The sequence below is a fragment of the Tasmannia lanceolata genome, unplaced genomic scaffold, assembly GCF_043159265.1.
Source record: "Tasmannia lanceolata isolate RefF3 unplaced genomic scaffold, GAP_Taslan_0.1 ptg000002l, whole genome shotgun sequence".
In the NCBI taxonomy this organism is placed as follows: domain Eukaryota; kingdom Viridiplantae; phylum Streptophyta; class Magnoliopsida; order Canellales; family Winteraceae; genus Tasmannia; species Tasmannia lanceolata.
The window spans coordinates 52243284-52260457 of NW_027518679.1; the positions used below are offsets into that span (position 1 = coordinate 52243284).

General features: G+C 50.8%; 1 pseudogene; it reads right to left on the reverse strand.

Annotated features, from left to right (window-relative positions):
- Positions 1–15291: 15291 nt before the first annotated feature.
- Positions 15292–16433, reverse strand: LOC143886759 (ethylene-responsive transcription factor ERF034 pseudogene; annotated as a pseudogene).
- Between the last annotated feature and the right edge of the window lie 741 nt (positions 16434–17174).

A 17174-nucleotide genomic window follows, 5' to 3' on the forward strand; every position in this document is an offset into this window, starting at 1 on the left:
AATTCAATCAAAAAGAAATTAACGAATAATTTCTCTGAAATTCATTACCATAACAAGTGAGTAAATAATTCAATTCTAGTTCAAAAAAATGAGCTCCGTTTTATGAGCTCATATTAGGACACGCCCTCTTTTTGGTATTGGCAGCTCTCAATTTACTTGAAACTTCTCCCGTTGGATGCTTTCATACTTTGTTCTTTCTCTTTCACATAAAGGTGAAACAATAACTTACACACACACACTCACTCTCTCTCTCTCTCTCCAACTTGGATGGACAAGACAAAAGCTCATGTCCTGCTCTCTTTAGTCTTTGTTTCCCCCAAATAAGAAAACCTACAAAAGAGTCCCATTCCTAGTCAAATTAAGATGGCTCCACTCAAGCTGTGGCAGATAAGACAAGTAATAGTTGTCACATTTTCTCAAATGATTTATAAAATTTTACTTTAATCAACTTTAACTTACCCTTTGGATGTACATACCATAATGTAGAAGCAGTAGGAAAGGAATATAGATTCCTATTTCTTTACTTTCACTTTCTTCTTCATTCTAGAGGAAATTCAAACAGTTAAAAAAGACTTATATTTGGAAAATTCACAGCCCACAAGGACGGTCATGTGAATAGTGAATAGTGAATGACAACCAGTCATTGTTAGGCAAAAGAAAATGTTTACTTTCTTAATTTTGGCTACAGACCTGAATGAGTTATCAAACCTCAAAAATTATGAGTTTTGCATAAACCTTGTTTTAGGATTTTTTTTCCAGTGTAGTCAAAGATACACTGTAACACTGGCCATGTTTAGGTACCATGAAAAATATTCTATGGAATATTTCCGGGGTAAGTTGTGAGAGATGAGCTGGAGATTGACAGACTTGAGAGGGTGATAGTGATGGGAGCATGAAAAGGTCCTAAAAACTAGGATAGCAAAAAACTAATTCTAAATAGGTATTTTCTTTTCACTAGTTTTTAGAGATTTTTTATACAACGTCTAATCCCACTCACTCAATTCTCTACCTATCCTTCCTTCTCAGCCCCTCTCACATAGTTGAGCGAGCCCACGAATATTCCATGGAATAATTTTTTCATGGTTTCCAAATATGGACTAAATGTACGACCTCAAGATCTCCATGATCGATGTCCTTATAAAGACAAGTTCTATAAATGACATTATCCTTTCCTCTAAATTTCATTTCTTGGATTCTTAAATGCAAATTAGGGATTTGCTATTTTTCTTCTTGTCCACATGAAGCTTCAATCTTTGTTTGGGTCTCAATGGCTGTTAGGCCTAAAATCGGTAACAGGTTATGGTAGGACTGGGTGGTCCAGGCTAACGAGCCACGGCTGAATAGCTGGTTGAGTCCTGCGCTGCACAAAGTACAGACAAGAAAGAAAAAGGGTCAGAGGACCAACCCGGAGTGATACTCCGGACGGGTGCTTCGACACTCAAGTCAGTATGAGCAGGAGTGTAGAGCAATGTCAGAGCAAAAAGCTTTTGAGTTTTGGTTCTCAGATTTTCAGGACCCTCACCTTAGAACAAGTGAAGGCTATTTATAGTGATTCTGAGCCACCTGTCTAAGACAGGTGGTAGTGGTGAGACAGGTGGTGGCCTCTGTATGGACCAGGTCTCATGCCTAAGGAGGGCAGGTGGAGGTCCCTGATTGGTCCAGGTGCCACACCTAGGGGAGACAGGTGTTGGCCTTTCAACGGTCCTTGTGAGGGCCACGTGCCAGAAGCTAATTGGATGCTGAGTTCGGATCCCTCAGTGCTGAGTCCGGATTGCTGAGTCCGGATTCCCTCAGTGCTGAGTCCGGACCCTATCAGTTGCCCCCTGGTTCTTCAAGCCACGAAAGTGGCTAGAAGAAGCAAAGAGAAGGTAAAGACAGCGTTGGGCCGGCCTTAAAACCTCCAGGCAGCTGAGGCCGGGCTCAGACTCAGCTAAGAGAAACAGTGGCTGGACAGGAGATTCCTGGCGCCCTGGCCTGGCCTTGGCGTTTAGCCTGTAGGGGTACGGCCGGGCAGAAGGCATTTGACTATCCAGCATGGCTGAATTTTTGACCAGGGGCCTGGGCGGCCAGGGGTCCTGAACGTCCTTGGTTCAGGAAGTCATGGGGTCCTGCTCGGCTAAGGCTGTGAACGGCCAGCCGGGCAGGTCTTTGCTGGTGAAACTTTTTGTCGTCTAGCGCTTTTGTCGTCTAGCGAACGCGCCATATTCTGTCCGGACAGCCGGACAGGTCTTTTGTCGCCTAGAGCTTTTGTCGCCTAGCGAACGCGCCATATCCTGTCCGGACAACCGGACAGGTCTCTTGTCTTTTGAATTATCCTGTCCGGACAGCCGGACAGGTCTTTTGTCGTCTTGAATCATCCTGTCCGGACAGCCGGACAGGTCTTTTGTCGTCTTGAATCATCCTGTCCGGACAGCCGGACATGTCTTTTGTCGTTTAGCGCTTTTGTCGTCTAGCGAACGCGCCATATCCAGTCCGGACAGCCGGACAGGTCTTTTGTCGTCTAGCGCTTTTGTCGTCTAGCGAACGCGCCATATCCAGTCCGGACAGCCGGACGGGTCTTTTGTCTTCTAGCGAATGCGCCATATCCTGTCCGGACAACCGGACAGGTCTTTTGTCTTCTAGCGAATGCGCCATATCCTGTCCGGACAACCGGACAGGTCTTTTGTCTTCTAGCGAATGCGCCATATCCTGTCCGGACAACCGGACAGGTCTTTTGTCTTCTAGCGCTTGCGCCATATCCTGTCCGGACAGCCGGACAGGTCTTTTGTCGTCTAGCGCTTTTGTCGTCTAGCGAACGCGCCATATCCAGTCCGGACAGCCGGACAGGTCTTTGTCTTTCGAATGCCCCATTTCCTGTCCGGACAGCCGGACAGGTCTTTTGTCTTCTGGCGCTTTGGGACCTGTGCCTTGTATTTAATGCAGGCGGCGCATTTAATGCGAGCGGCGCATTTAATGCGAGCGGCGCATTTAATGCGGAAGGCGACGTGGCGCACTCCGGCTGGCGGAAATGGGCGGGATTTTTCCCGCTCTTCCCAGCTTCTCTATAAATACAGGAGTTTACTCTTCATTTCTTACTTTTCATCTTTTACTCTCCTCCTCTTCTGTTCGGCTGCTCAAGTTTTCTGCCCGCTTCGGATCAGTGAGCCCGGAGGTCCTCGTCCAACACTCCAGTTCGGTAATCTTTTTTAGCTTTTAGCCTTTCTTTCTTTTTTTTGCTTTTTATGTCTAGCACTAGTTCGGAGACGGACTCCAGTTCAAGGGAGTCCGGTTCGACCAGTACCGCATCGGGGTCCGAGGCATCAGAGAGAGCGGTTCCGGCCTCACCTATAGTGGAGGCCGGTGTTGAGGGCGAAGAGCTAGTGATCATAATAGACGAGGAGAGCGGTGAGGAAATGAGTGTGGACTTAGACACAATCCCGGCCTGTGGGGACGGACCGGACCGGGTAGAAACCAGCGACGATGATGAGGACGTCGAAGCGGCAGTCCCTCAATCGTCGCGCATGCCAGTCGAGGTGATAGCGGAGGCACAGATGGAAGCCAACCCGCAGTATAACATCGGGGCCCTATACGAGGTGAACCATCTGTGGCCGAACAGGCTTCAGATCGTCAGGGACAAATACTGTATTCCTGGCCGGTACATTCTGAGGGCGGCTGTCGAAGGGGATCGGGCCAGCAACGATAGCGCAGACCTCTGCGTGTATGAGGAGGCCTTCCGGGCCGGGCTTAGGCTCCCCTTCCACCCCTTCTTTGCGGATGCACTGAATTACTACGGGCTGGCAGTTACACAGGTCGTCCCGAACTCTTGGAGGACACTGATCGGCTTCTTGTACCTTCTTGAAGTCCGGCTCCGTAGGAACCCCACCGTGCCCGTCTTCAGGATGTGTGCGCACCTGAAGAGGCATAAGGACGGCGGCTGGATCTACATTAGCCAGAGACCCGAAATGAAAATGATCACTGGGATACCTTCTTCCATTCACACATGGAAGAACAGGTTCTTCTATGTAAAGGACACCGCGCCGGGCTCGCAGTGGCCGTTCTCATTACAATGGAGAACGCCAGACACTCGCCGCCTTAGTAAAAAACCAGCTCTCGAAGACTATGACCATATGACCTTCGCTCTGATCAAAGAAGAGCTCAAGCGAGGTCCAGTTCACTGCTCAGAGTTCGAAGAGGAGGCCGAGCTGGTCGCACTCGGGGTCAGCCGTGCGACGCCGGCACGTACGTAGACACTATAGGATAGCATTTACTTTTCTGAAGTATTTTTTAACTTTCATATTGCTGACTGCGCTCCGTTCTCTTTTGCAGAAATGGTGAAGCAGATGTCCCTTTTGGACAGAATCAAGCAGTCTTCGGGCGCGTCTCCAGCGCAGGAGCAGCCCCAACCAAAGGGCAAGAAGAGGAAGGTGCCGGAGTCGACCCCGCCGATGGTCGCGCTGGCTAAGCCTCTTAAAAGCAGCCGGGCGACGCATAAGCTTGCCCTATCTAGCCGGGCAGACACCACGGGTCAGAGCTCCAAGTCCGGAGCGGCGACGGGGTCAAAGCACGGCGGGGCAGTACTGGGTATGCCGGCTACGGCAACGGTTGGAGGCGACAACGTCTTCCGCCCGAACTGGGCCGTGCAGAAAACGGACACCGGCCTGGGGGATACCCGGGTGGCCGCAGAGTTGATGTACAAGGGTGTCCTCGCCCGCGACCGGCTAGCGGTCGAAAAAGAGGTGCCGGAGACCTGCGAAGCGGCAATCAGCTCCGCCCTCTATCAACTCCAGGTGTACTCAAGGGATATGGCCAAGAAGCGATATCTCTTCTCTGAGACGATCACAAGGATCGAGTCTGAAAAGGCCCAGGTCCAGAAGGAGAACGGCGAGCTGAATGAAGCCGTCCAGATCAAAGAGGCCGAGCTCAACAGCTTACAGGACGAGCTGCAGAGGGTCAAAAACCAGGCCGTGCAGGATCTCCTGAGTGCGGCTGAGAGGGCCGGAAGGAAGGAAAAGGCGGCCGTGGAGGCGGCCGTGAAGGAAACTGAGGAGAGGAAGGATGCCCAGCACTTCGACTTAGGCCTCCAGGCCTACAGGGCGGGTTTCCTTCTCTGCTCCGAGCAGGTGAAGAGGATTCACCCCGGCATCTCCTTGGACGCACTAACCGTCCCGTATGCACCTCCAGAGGACGAGGAAGATGAGGAGGAAGACGAACCGGACTCCTCCCGGCCTATTGAGGTGGATGCGGGGGTGACTGTGGCCGCCGTCGCCTCGGCGGCGGCGGAGGGTGGCGAGCTCGCAGCCCTCACTCCCGAAGGGGTCGTCACCGAGGTGGTGGCCGACGAGGAGGCCTGAGCAGCAGCCTTCTTTCTTTTTTGTTTGCACAGTTGGTAACGCCTATTCTTTGTAAGCCAGCTCGGCGAAGAGAGCAATTTTGTAATGCAAATATGAATACTGAATACAAATACATTTTTTGTTAAACTGTCTGTACAGCATCCTTATTTTTTTGTACGCGTATTATTTCTGTGCTTCATCGAGAACCGTGCTGGGAATATTTGAAGTTGGTTTCCACCAAGGGCATCTTGGCTGGAACTGATCTCCAAGCCACTAGGACGAGCCGGAGTGCACCACTGCTGCTCGTCCTAAGTCTGCGAGAGCCGAGCTGGAAGCTTGGTGCTCAAACACTTAGGAAATATTTGAAGGTGGTTTCCACTGCGGGCGTCCTGGCTGGAACTGATCTCCAAGCCACTAGGATGAGCCGGAGTGCACCACTGCTGCTCGTCCTAAGTCTGCGAGAGCCGAGCTGGAAGCTTGGTGCTCAAACACTTAGGAAATATTTGAAGGTGGTTTCCACTGCGGGCGTCCTGGCTGGAACTGATCTCCAAGCCACTAGGATGAGCCGGAGTGCACCACTGCTGCTCGTCCTAAGTCTGCGAGAGCCGAGCTGGAAGCTTGGTGCTCAAACACTTAGGAAATATTTGAAGGTGGTTTCCACTGCGGGCGTCCTGGCTGGAACTGGTCTCCAAGCCACTAGGATGAGCCGGAGTGCACCACTGCTGCTCGTCCTAAGTCTGCGAGAGCCGAGCTGGAAGCTTGGTGCTCAAACACTTAGGAAATATTTGAAGGTGGTTTCCACTGCGGGCGTCCTGGCTGGAACTGATCTCCAAGCCACTAGGATGAGCCGGAGTGCACCACTGCTGCTCGTCCTAAGTCTGCGAGAGCCGAGCTGGAAGCTTGGTGCTCAAACACTTAGGAAATATTTGAAGGTGGTTTCCACTGCGGGCGTCCTGGCTGGAACTGGTCTCCAAGCCACTAGGATGAGCCGGAGTGCACCACTGCTGCTCGTCCTAAGTCTGCGAGAGCCGAGCTGGAAGCTTGGTGCTCAAACACTTAGGAAATATTTGAAGGTGGTTTCCACTGCGGGCGTCCTGGCTGGAACTGATCTCCAAGCCACTAGGATGAGCCGGAGTGCACCACTGCTGCTCGTCCTAAGTCTGCGAGAGCCGAGCTGGAAGCTTGGTGCTCAAACACTTAGGAAATATTTGAAGGTGGTTTCCACTGCGGGCGTCCTGGCTGGAACTGATCTCCAAGCCACTAGGATGAGCCGGAGTGCACCACTGCTGCTCGTCCTAAGTCTGCGAGAGCCGAGCTGGAAGCTTGGTGCTCAAACACTTAGGAAATATTTGAAGGTGGTTTCCACTGCGGGCGTCCTGGCTGGAACTGATCTCCAAGCCACTAGGATGAGCCGGAGTGCACCACTGCTGCTCGTCCTAAGTCTGCGAGAGCCGAGCTGGAAGCTTGGTGCTCAAACACTTAGGAAATATTTGAAGGTGGTTTCCACTGCGGGCGTCCTGGCTGGAACTGATCTCCAAGCCACTAGGATGAGCCGGAGTGCACCACTGCTGCTCGTCCTAAGTCTGCGAGAGCCGAGCTGGAAGCTTGGTGCTCAAACACTTAGGAAATATTTGAAGGTGGTTTCCACTGCGGGCGTCCTGGCTGGAACTGATCTCCAAGCCACTAGGATGAGCCGGAGTGCACCACTGCTGCTCGTCCTAAGTCTGCGAGAGCCGAGCTGGAAGCTTGGTGCTCAAACACTTAGGAAATATTTGAAGGTGGTTTCCACTGCGGGCGTCCTGGCTGGAACTGGTCTCCAAGCCACTAGGATGAGCCGGAGTGCACCACTGCTGCTATATACTGATGGCTAAATGAGTTACTCAAAGAGAGACAATTATTTGGGAAACTTATTTTATTCATTGCAGAATGTGGATGATTACAGCAGTTCTTTACAAGCCTATGAAGGCAAACAAAATTACTGATAGTAGATCCGAAGATTTCTAGAATTCCAAGCATGTGGCAGCATCTGTTCGTCGAGGGACTCTAACCGATAGCTTCCTGGGCGGATGACTTCCTTGACTCGGTATGGTCCTTCCCAGGTCGGAGAGAGCTTGCCCACGCTTCTTGGCTGGGAAACGGAGGCTTTCCTCAGGACTAGGTGGCCAGCGCGGAATTCTCTTGGTCGGATCTTGACGTCATGATATCTGGATACTTTCTGCTTATAGGCCGCCGACCTGATCTGAGATTCCTCACGGACTTCTTCAAGCAAGTCAAGGTTGGCACGGAGTCCGTCCCCGTTGAGCTGCTCACTGAAATGGACGATCCTTGGGGAGGGGACGCCGATGTCAACCGGGATCACTGCTTCTGTTCCGAAGGAGAGATTAAAAGGCGACTCGCCTGTGGCCGTACGCGGAGTAGTCCGATACGCCCAGAGCACATGATACAGTTCGTCTGCCCAACGCCCGGCCTTGCCATCCAGTCTCTTCTTTATCCCCTGCAAGAGGGTCCTGTTCGTCACCTCTGTTTGCCCATTCGTCTGAGGATGTGCCACAGATGTGAATCTTTGCTCTATGTGCAGGTCAGAACAAAACTTTCGGAAATTCCTCGAGTCGAACTGCTTGCCATTGTCCGTTATGAGGACCCGGGGGATCCCGAACCTGCACACCACCGATTTCCAGAAGAAGTTCTGTACATTCTGCTCTGTGATCTTGGCCAGAGGCTCTGCTTCCACCCACTTGGTGAAATAATCAATGGCAACAACGACGAACTCACGGCCTCCTGAGGCCGGCGGAAAGGGGCCCAGAATATCCATCCCCCATACTGCGAAGGGAAGAGGACTGATGATCGGGGCCATCGGAACGGGTGGCTGGTGGACGGCTGGAGAGAACTTCTGGCACTTCTCACACTTTTTCACAAGGCTCAGCGCGTCCTTCCTCAGCGTAGGCCAGTACAGACCTCTCAGGAGGATTTTAATGGCCAGGGCCTTGCCCCCGAGGTGCTCTCCACAGATTCCTTCATGGGTTTCCTGCAGGGCTAACAAGGCATCACTGGGGCGAAGACACTTCAGATACGGGAGGGTATACGACCTCTTGTATAGAGTCTCGCCATCCAGTGAAAACCTCGCTGCCCTCTGCATGACCTTACGGGCTTCCTTTCTCTCTCCCGGGAGCTCTCCGCTGCGCAGATACCTGATTATCTCATCCATCCAGCACGGTTCATCGTCGATCTGCATCACCACGACGGACTGGGCGTCGATACTGGACCTCTTCAGGAACTCCATGCGAATTTCCCTGAGGGCGGTGTAACCTGAGGCTGCGAGCTTTGATAGCACATCTGCCTTTACATTCTCTGCTCGGGGGATTCTGACGACCTCAAAGCTCTTGAAATGAACGGCAAGACTGCGAACCCTCCCCAGGTACTTGATCATTCGTTCTTCACGGGCTTCATACACTCCCTGGATCTGACAGACGACGAGCTGCGAATCGCAGTACGCCTTTAGCCTCTGAGCACGGGTCTGCACAGCAAGATTCATCCCGGCGATGAGCGCTTCATATTCTGCTTCATTATTGGACGCACGGAAACCGAACCTCAAGGCATAGTTCAGGACGAAGTCCTCTGGTCCAGTGAGAACTAGCCCTGCACCACACCCTGTCTTGTTCGATGACCCGTCCACGTAAACTTCCCAAAGCGGCTCTTCATCAAAAACTGGGTGCGAGATGACGGTCTCAGGCCCGGGGGGCGGTGATGCTCTGGAAACGACCCGGGGATCTGGCACGGCCAGCTCTGCTTCTGGAGATGGAACTGCTACTAGCCCGGGGTCTGGGTCCGGAACTGTGCACTCGGCTATGAAGTCAGCGAGGATCTGAGCTTTGATCGCCGGCCTGGGTAGGAACTTGATATCAAACTCACTGAGCTCCACGGCCCACTTGACAAGCCGGCCCGAAGTGTCTGGCCGGTGGAGGATCTGTCTGAGGGGCTGTCCTGTTAGGACTTTGATTGTGTGCGCCTGGAAGTACGGCCTTAGCTTCCGGGCCGCCGTAATGAGGGCGCACACGAGCTTCTCTACTCTCTGATATCTGGTCTCGGCATCATGGAGGACCTTACTAACATAGTAGATCGGCTTTTGCTGATTAGATTCTTCTTTGATCAGTACTGCTGCAACCGCCAAGGGTCCCGCTGAGAGGTACAGAATCAGCTCTTCTCCTGGCTCCGGCGTGGACAACAAGGGTGGGGAGGACAAATACTGCTTCAGCTCCTCGAACGCTGCTTGACACTCCGGAGTCCAGGGCGCGGTTTTTATACCTCTGATCGCATTGAAGAAAGGGAGGCATCTCTCGGCGGATTTTGAGATAAACCGCCCCAGAGCTGCCACCAGCCCGGTCAGCCGCTGTACTTCTCTGATAGTGCTCGGAGGAGTCAGCTCCATCACCGCCTTGATCTTCTCCGGGTTCGCCTCTATTCCTCTCTGGCTTACCATGAAGCCCAGGAACTTGCCCGCTCCGACGCCAAATGTACATTTGGTCGGATTAAGCTTCATATTGTGTTCCCTCAAGACTTGGAAGGCCTCTTCGAGGTCGGAGACGTGGTTGGAAGCACTTCTGCTCTTCACTAGCATATCATCAACGTAGACCTCCATGTTCCGGCCAATCTGATTTCTGAACAGCTTGTTGACGAGACGCTGGTAAGTGGCTCCCGCATTCTTCAATCCGAAAGGCATCACCCGATAGCAATACGTCCCCTGGTCGGTAACGAATGATGTCTTCGGGATGTCAGACTCGTACATTCTGATTTGATTGTATCCCGAGAAAGCATCCATGAAACTGAGCAGCTCGTGACCTGCCGTAGCGTCAATGAGCTGGTCTATTTTTGGAAGTGGGTAGCTGTCTTTTGGGCAGGCCTTGTTCAGGTCTGTGAAGTCTATACAGGTCCTCCACTTCCCGTTGGACTTTTTTACCATTACCACATTCGCGAGCCAGTCCGGATACTGGATCTCACGAATGAAATCGGCCTTCAAAAGCCTCTCCACCTCTTCTCTGATGGCTCTCCGTCTCTCCGGTGCAAAGTGTCTACGCTTCTGCTTCACGGGCTTGCAGGTCTGATCGACACCGAGCTCGTGGGTGCTAATCGACGGGTCAATGCCGGGCATGTCTGAAGGAGTCCAGGCAAAGACATCTGCATTGGCCCTGAGGAACTGAGCGAGATCCTGCTGCGCGGCCTCTGGCAGGGCAGAGCCGATCTGGACAACCCTCTGTTCATCATCGATGTTCAATTGAATGGAGATGAGGTCCTCTGCGGGCTGGTTGACTGTGATCTGCGCTTCGTCTCTCAGATCGTACAGCTCGATTGGAAGAGACTCAGACGCATTCTTCCCTCTCAGTGCTGCCGCATAGCATTGTCTTGATTGGGGCTGATCCCCTCTGACTTCACCTACGCCTCCTGGCGTAATGAACTTCATCTTCTGGTGATAAGCGGAGGGAATCGCTCGGAGGAGGTTCTGGCCGGGGCGTCCTAGAATGGCGTTATAGGCCGACTTGGCCTTAACCACCAGGAAGGTCACCATTGCAAAGGACTGGCAGGGCGGCTCCCCGATCAGAACTGGAAGCTCAATCTGCCCTTCGACCTTGACAACTTCTCCCGAGAATCCGAACAGATCTGAGTTGGCCGGCTTCAGACGGTCAGCTCCGATCATCATCTGTTCGAAGGCGTGGTAGTAGAGGATGTCGGCGGAGCTCCCGTTGTCGACCAAGATCTTCTTCATTTCCCAGTTCGCCACTAGCATTGTGACGACCAGGGCATCATCGTGCGGGAGGATCAGACCGTCCAGATCTGCCTCCGAAAAGGATATCTCATTTTCTGGCTCGGCCCTCTTGCTGCAGGCATGGACGGCGTTGACCTGCCGGGCATAGGTTCTGCGGGCCGATGAAGAGGTCCCTCCCGCGGTCGGCCCTCCTGAAATGGTACCAATGACACCATGAGGTTGGAGTTGAGGTTGAGGTACCTGAGGAGGGAGAACGGCCGGGGCTGGAGCCTGGATGAGGTCGCCCAGGGGTTGGGCGTCTCGAGGACTTCTGTCTCTGGGTCTCGGGTTGTCCTGGCGCTCCCTTCTATTGTCGTTATTTTTTAAGTACCTCCCGAGGTACCCTCTGCTTATCAGCTGCTCGATTTCCTCCTTGAGATGAATGCAGGCGTTGGTGTCGTGGCCGTGGCTCTTATGGAACCGGCAATACCTGGACATGTCTTGGGTGCCTGCCTCCGACGTCTGCTTCTTCGGCCACCGGATGAAGTCTTCTTTCCGGATGGCTGCCAAAATTTGAGCCCTAGACGCGGTGAGGGGCGTGTAGCGCTCCCTCGTCGGGGGGCTACTCTCCTTTCGAGGCCGGGGGGAACTCCTTTCCTTCCGGGACGGACTGCTCTCCTTCCTCTGAGGTCTGTCATCCCTACGCTGCTTGGCGGGGTTCTTCTCCTCTGGTCTTCTCTTGCTGACGGAATCCAGGGCAGCGAGAGTCTCCTCGACGGAGATGTATTCTTCCGCCCCGGTCATCAGATCTGCCAAGGACTGCGGATTTCGCCGGGCGACTGCTCTTCGGAAGTCGGTGGACCGGGCTCCGGCCAGAAGAGCATTCGTTGCCGCGGAGGGATCCAGGTTGGGTACCTGAAGGGCCTCCCTGTTGAACCGGCCAACGAACGCTTTTAAGGCCTCACCGTCTTCCTGCCTCAGGGCCATCAGTGAAGCCGTCGTCTTTCGAGGCCTTCTGCTGCTCATGAAATGCCGGGCCAAGTCGTCCCCGAAGTCGTCGAAATTGTCAACGGACTTGGGCTTGAGCCGTGAGTACCAATCTCTTGCGGCTCCGGTTAATGTGGTGGGGAGTGCCCTGCAAAGGAACCCGTCCAACGCCCCGTGGAGAAGCATCGTGGTCCTGAAGGTCTGCAGATGATCCACGGGGTCGGTGGTCCCATCATACTGCGGGATCTGCGGCATCTTGAAGCCCAAGGGGACTGCCGCACCGAGTACCCGATCTGTGAAAGGGGGATTGCTACTAAAGATCCTTGAAGCAGGGCGGCCATGATCTCTAGCCAGCTCCTCGATTCTGTTATCGATCTTCTGGATTCTTAGCAACATCGGATCATCCCTCTGTTCGGCCAGACGGGCAGGTCTACTTCTTACGGCTGATGGGCTCCTTGCGGATCCGGACTGGCTGAGGGGACTCCTTCGCCGGTGCCGCGATCCCTCTCCGTGCATAGGGTCTCTCTTGCTGCCCCGCTTCTGCACGGAGGGAGATCGTGACCGGTGATGCTGTCGACGAGGCTCAGGACGCACGCTCCTGTCCCGCGAGTGGTTGTTTCTTCGAGTGGAGTGACGAGTTTGGTCGCGGGGTGGAGACGCGCGTTCTCTGCGGGAGCTTTCTCCCCTCTGAACAGGTCGAGAAACCTCGACGGGGTGTTGCTGGAGTGCGGGAGCCGCATTCCTGAACTGCGCAACTACAGCGGTCATTTCCTGAAAAAGGGCCCTCATCTCCCTCGGGGTCGGGGTGGGGTCTGAACGGTCCGAGTGGGGCGAAGTCCGCTCCACGGCCGCCCCGACCTCCACTTGTGAGGCCAGACGCTCACTTCGTCCTTCACGGGGGGCCGTAGCCCGGGTAGCCCGAGAAGTCGGAGGTGCTCGCTTGCCGGTCTGTCCTACCATTTTTATCTGGGTGAGATTTTCGAACAGCTTTTTGTTGCGGGGTCCCACGGATGGCGCCAAATCTGTTAGGCCTAAAATCGGTAACAGGTTATGGTAGGACTGGGTGGTCCAGGCTAACGAGCCACGGCTGAATAGCTGGTTGAGTCCTGCGCTGCACAAAGTACAGACAAGAAAGAAAAAGGGTCAGAGGACCAACCCGGAGTGATACTCCGGACGGGTGCTTCGACACTCAAGTCAGTATGAGCAGGAGTGTAGAGCAATGTCAGAGCAAAAAGCTTTTGAGTTTTGGTTCTCAGATTTTCAGGACCCTCACCTTAGAACAAGTGAAGGCTATTTATAGTGATTCTGAGCCACCTGTCTAAGACAGGTGGTAGTGGTGAGACAGGTGGTGGCCTCTGTATGGACCAGGTCTCATGCCTAAGGAGGGCAGGTGGAGGTCCCTGATTGGTCCAGGTGCCACACCTAGGGGAGACAGGTGTTGGCCTTTCAACGGTCCTTGTGAGGGCCACGTGCCAGAAGCTAATTGGATGCTGAGTTCGGATCCCTCAGTGCTGAGTCCGGATTGCTGAGTCCGGATTCCCTCAGTGCTGAGTCCGGACCCTATCAATGGCAATTACAATAAAAAAAAAGGAACCATGCATCAAAAGCATACATGTTTCTTAGAGTATGGGTGGGTACAAAAGCATATGAAGTTCTTTCCAACATAAAAGAAAGTGAAGGTTGTCTCCTTCCCCTTCTAGAAGGATCTGATGCCTTGCTTGTGCTGACTCTAGTAACCCTTTTTGCACCATTAGGTCTAAAGTCAAGTAAGATCAATGTACGTACATTTGTTTCCTTATCACTAGCCCATGAGATGATCCATGGTCAAGATCATCTTGTTGTTTTCAGATACCATTTCTTGAGTTAAAAAGCCATGTTTCTCTGTTTGATTGCAGGATAGATTTTCATGTATAAGACCCATTCTTGGGTTTCCTTGTACTCCAGTTTAGTTTAACCCTGGATAAATTAAATTCTATCGCATATGATTGCAATCCTTGAAAACAGGTTTTCTTCAGAAAATAATGTTAGCCGAATTCTACTTTGATTGGAATTACAATTGTCCTTATTCTTCTTTATGAACTATGAAGTGCTTTTCTAGGGTTGATCTTATCCTCAATATTTGTAGGACAAACAATGGATAACTTATAACTTGGAAAATATCTTTATTCAAGATAGGTTGTCCTGATATTGCATGTTTTGATAATTGCACTAACTCCTCTCGTCTTTTATCATTTAATGAGCTGTTCAAATGTTATTACAATTCAAAAAGAAAAGACAAGTGACTTAGCGCAATTATCAAAACATGGTAGTACCAATATCAGTACCTAATTTTATTAGAAACTGCAAAGTACAGCATAATTAGTCTATAAACTAATCTTCACCTCATAATTCCTCTCTTTTACTTTTCAGACTCGTCAAAGGAATCATTCCACATTAATCCTAACCACCATACAGTAAGAAAGCTGCTAAGTAGTCAAAACCTTAAACACTAAACCCTAAATATGTGGGTATGTGTCAAATATTGATATTGAAAAGGTTTAGTTATACATAGTCCAAACCTCAATCATTGAGTTTGTAATGTAATTACAAGCTATTTTCGCCTGTATGGCATTAATTCCGGAGTAACCAATGGGATTAAGACACCTGGAGAAAACGATGGATAGATAAGACTCTCTTGTGTGGCCTCACCTGTTAATCCTCACCTTAAACCCTATATCCTAGACCCTAAATATCTCTGTAGAGTCAAATACTTACATTGAAATGGTTTAGTCATACTTAATTAGTCCAAACCTCAATCATTGGGTTTGTATGCAATTACAGGTGATTTTCGCCTGGATGGCATTAATGTCTGAGTAACCAATGGGATTAAGACACGTGTAGAAAATGATGGAGAGAGAAGCCCAATGAAAGATGTAGTGATAATGAGGTTATACTCACTCTTGAGATGGCCCCTCATTTGTTCATCCTCCACATTCACCAAGAAGAAATATGACTTTAATTACTTGTCAAAGATATTGTCTCCATGTAGAGTGTCTGTATCAATGTCCACTTCAGAAGAGACCTCCTTTTTTTTTTATTAATCATGGTGGGGAAAGGTGATGTGGGCAAAAATATTGTATATAGATCTTTCTCTATTTGGTAGATTAGCCTTCAAATTTATAATATATTCTATATAGATCCTTCTTTATTTGGTAGATTAGCTTTGCAATTTAGTACATGTAAAATACTCAGGAAAAGGGGATGAACTGTCATGCGATCATCATAAGAATCACTGAAGGATTTTCCAAATATAGCAGAAGAATAACACTTTAGAGCCAAGAAACACTGAAGAAACCAGGATTGTATTACATTCCTTATTCGTATCCATGGACAACTGCAATATCATATATCCCAAAGGGTAGTGAAATACAGAGTCAGATGGCAATAAACTCATCCCAACTGAAGAATTTGACAATTGCATTCAAATCCATTCCACTTTTCTGTGTTGGGTGTGTGCTTTTTCAAACCAAATGTGGTAAAATTGAAAGTCTGACTAAAATTATGTTCACGTTGAGCTATATGGGCTATAGTAGTAATCCCATAAGCAAGTCTCATCTAGGCGGAATCCTGCATTGGCTCCGGTAGAAGAGGAGTAAAATCCGGCGGTGTCGATGAAGAGATCCGGCAGGTCGAAAAGTGTGTCGTCATCATCATTGGTGGACGGGGAATTCGAAGACGCCCGTGTGTCATCCGACCCGGATGTCCTAGCCGGGGAGTGGGAAATTGGCGACTCGGCTTGGCTCGGCTCGGATTCTTGGCTAGGCTCGGCTTCACGGCTTCTCAGTTCGCCGAACGTGGCGGCGGCGGCTTTGGCGGCGGCGGCTTGGATGTCTTTCGGGGACGTTGTGACCGGGCGCGGGAGTACTTGAGCGAGCTCGGGGAAGTTGAGGTAAGCCGCTTGGCCTTTGATCGTGAGCGAGGCTACATCGTGGGCTCGAGCCGCCATTTCGGGCGTGGAGAATGTCCCAAGCCAAATCCTCGATTTCTTTCTCGGCTCGCGAATTTCTGATACCCATTTGCCCCAATTACGCATTCTCACTCCGCGGTACGTCGGATGCTTGCAGTCATCACCGCTCCTTTTCTGCTTCTTGGTCTCATTCCCGTTCGATTCCGGCAATCTATTGGAGATTCTCCGGGGACTCTTCGAATTTTGGCCTGATTCCAGTAAGGATTCCGGTGAGACGCCTTGACCCAACAAAGTAACGGAGGAAGATGAAGAACTATTAGCTTCACATTCTATGATGGGCGGTCCTTCCATTGCCGGAGAGGCTTTGGTGTGTGTAGTAGGAGGGAATATGAAGTGGTGCATAAATTCAAGAGTTGGGGGCTTTTATTAACCATTAATTAGTTAGGGATGGGTGGAAATAACAGCCTGGGCCCTTGCATAAAAGGAATACAGTTATACTATATCTTACTTCTTACAAAAACTTTTGTTTCTTTTAAATGACTTCGACATCATCATTTTGTGGGATTTGCTAGGGAATTACATGGAAAAGGCATTTTGCGGCTGATTTTTGCATGAGAGAACAGCCAAATCAGATTTATTAAATGAATAAGACAAAGTCTGCAGAAAAGTGGGCCTCTATGACTGTTCTCCCCTGCAAGAGACAGCCGCGAAATGCCTTTCGGCAAAAGTCCCTAGCAAATCTCCCTTCTTTTGTACTTAGTTTCTACTATTTCTTCTAAACAAAGGTATTTAATTTCATGTGTGGTTTGGCATCAATATAGGATCACTATCATCCCAATGGGAGATGGGGCCCACTTAAAACCATGTAATTTACATTAGAGTGGGCCCCAGATGCCACCCTCCTAGTCCTATACACATGCCACCATTCAGGCCGTCTCGAGTGGGTTGTGCCTTGTGGGTCATGATCTGGGTTGTTGAACCCGTACGTTCTTTTTTTATTGTCCTTGCACTGCCCATTTCCCGGCGCTCATAGATAAAACGGTGTCATTATCAATAATGTAGTACAAATTAAAATAATAGAAAATGAAAACAATAATTCATTCCAATGGATCAACCTGATCGGTATTTTCAAATCCCAGAGACCCAAACCGATTCAATAGTTATTAGCCATTGAATTTCGACTGTGAAGCAGAGT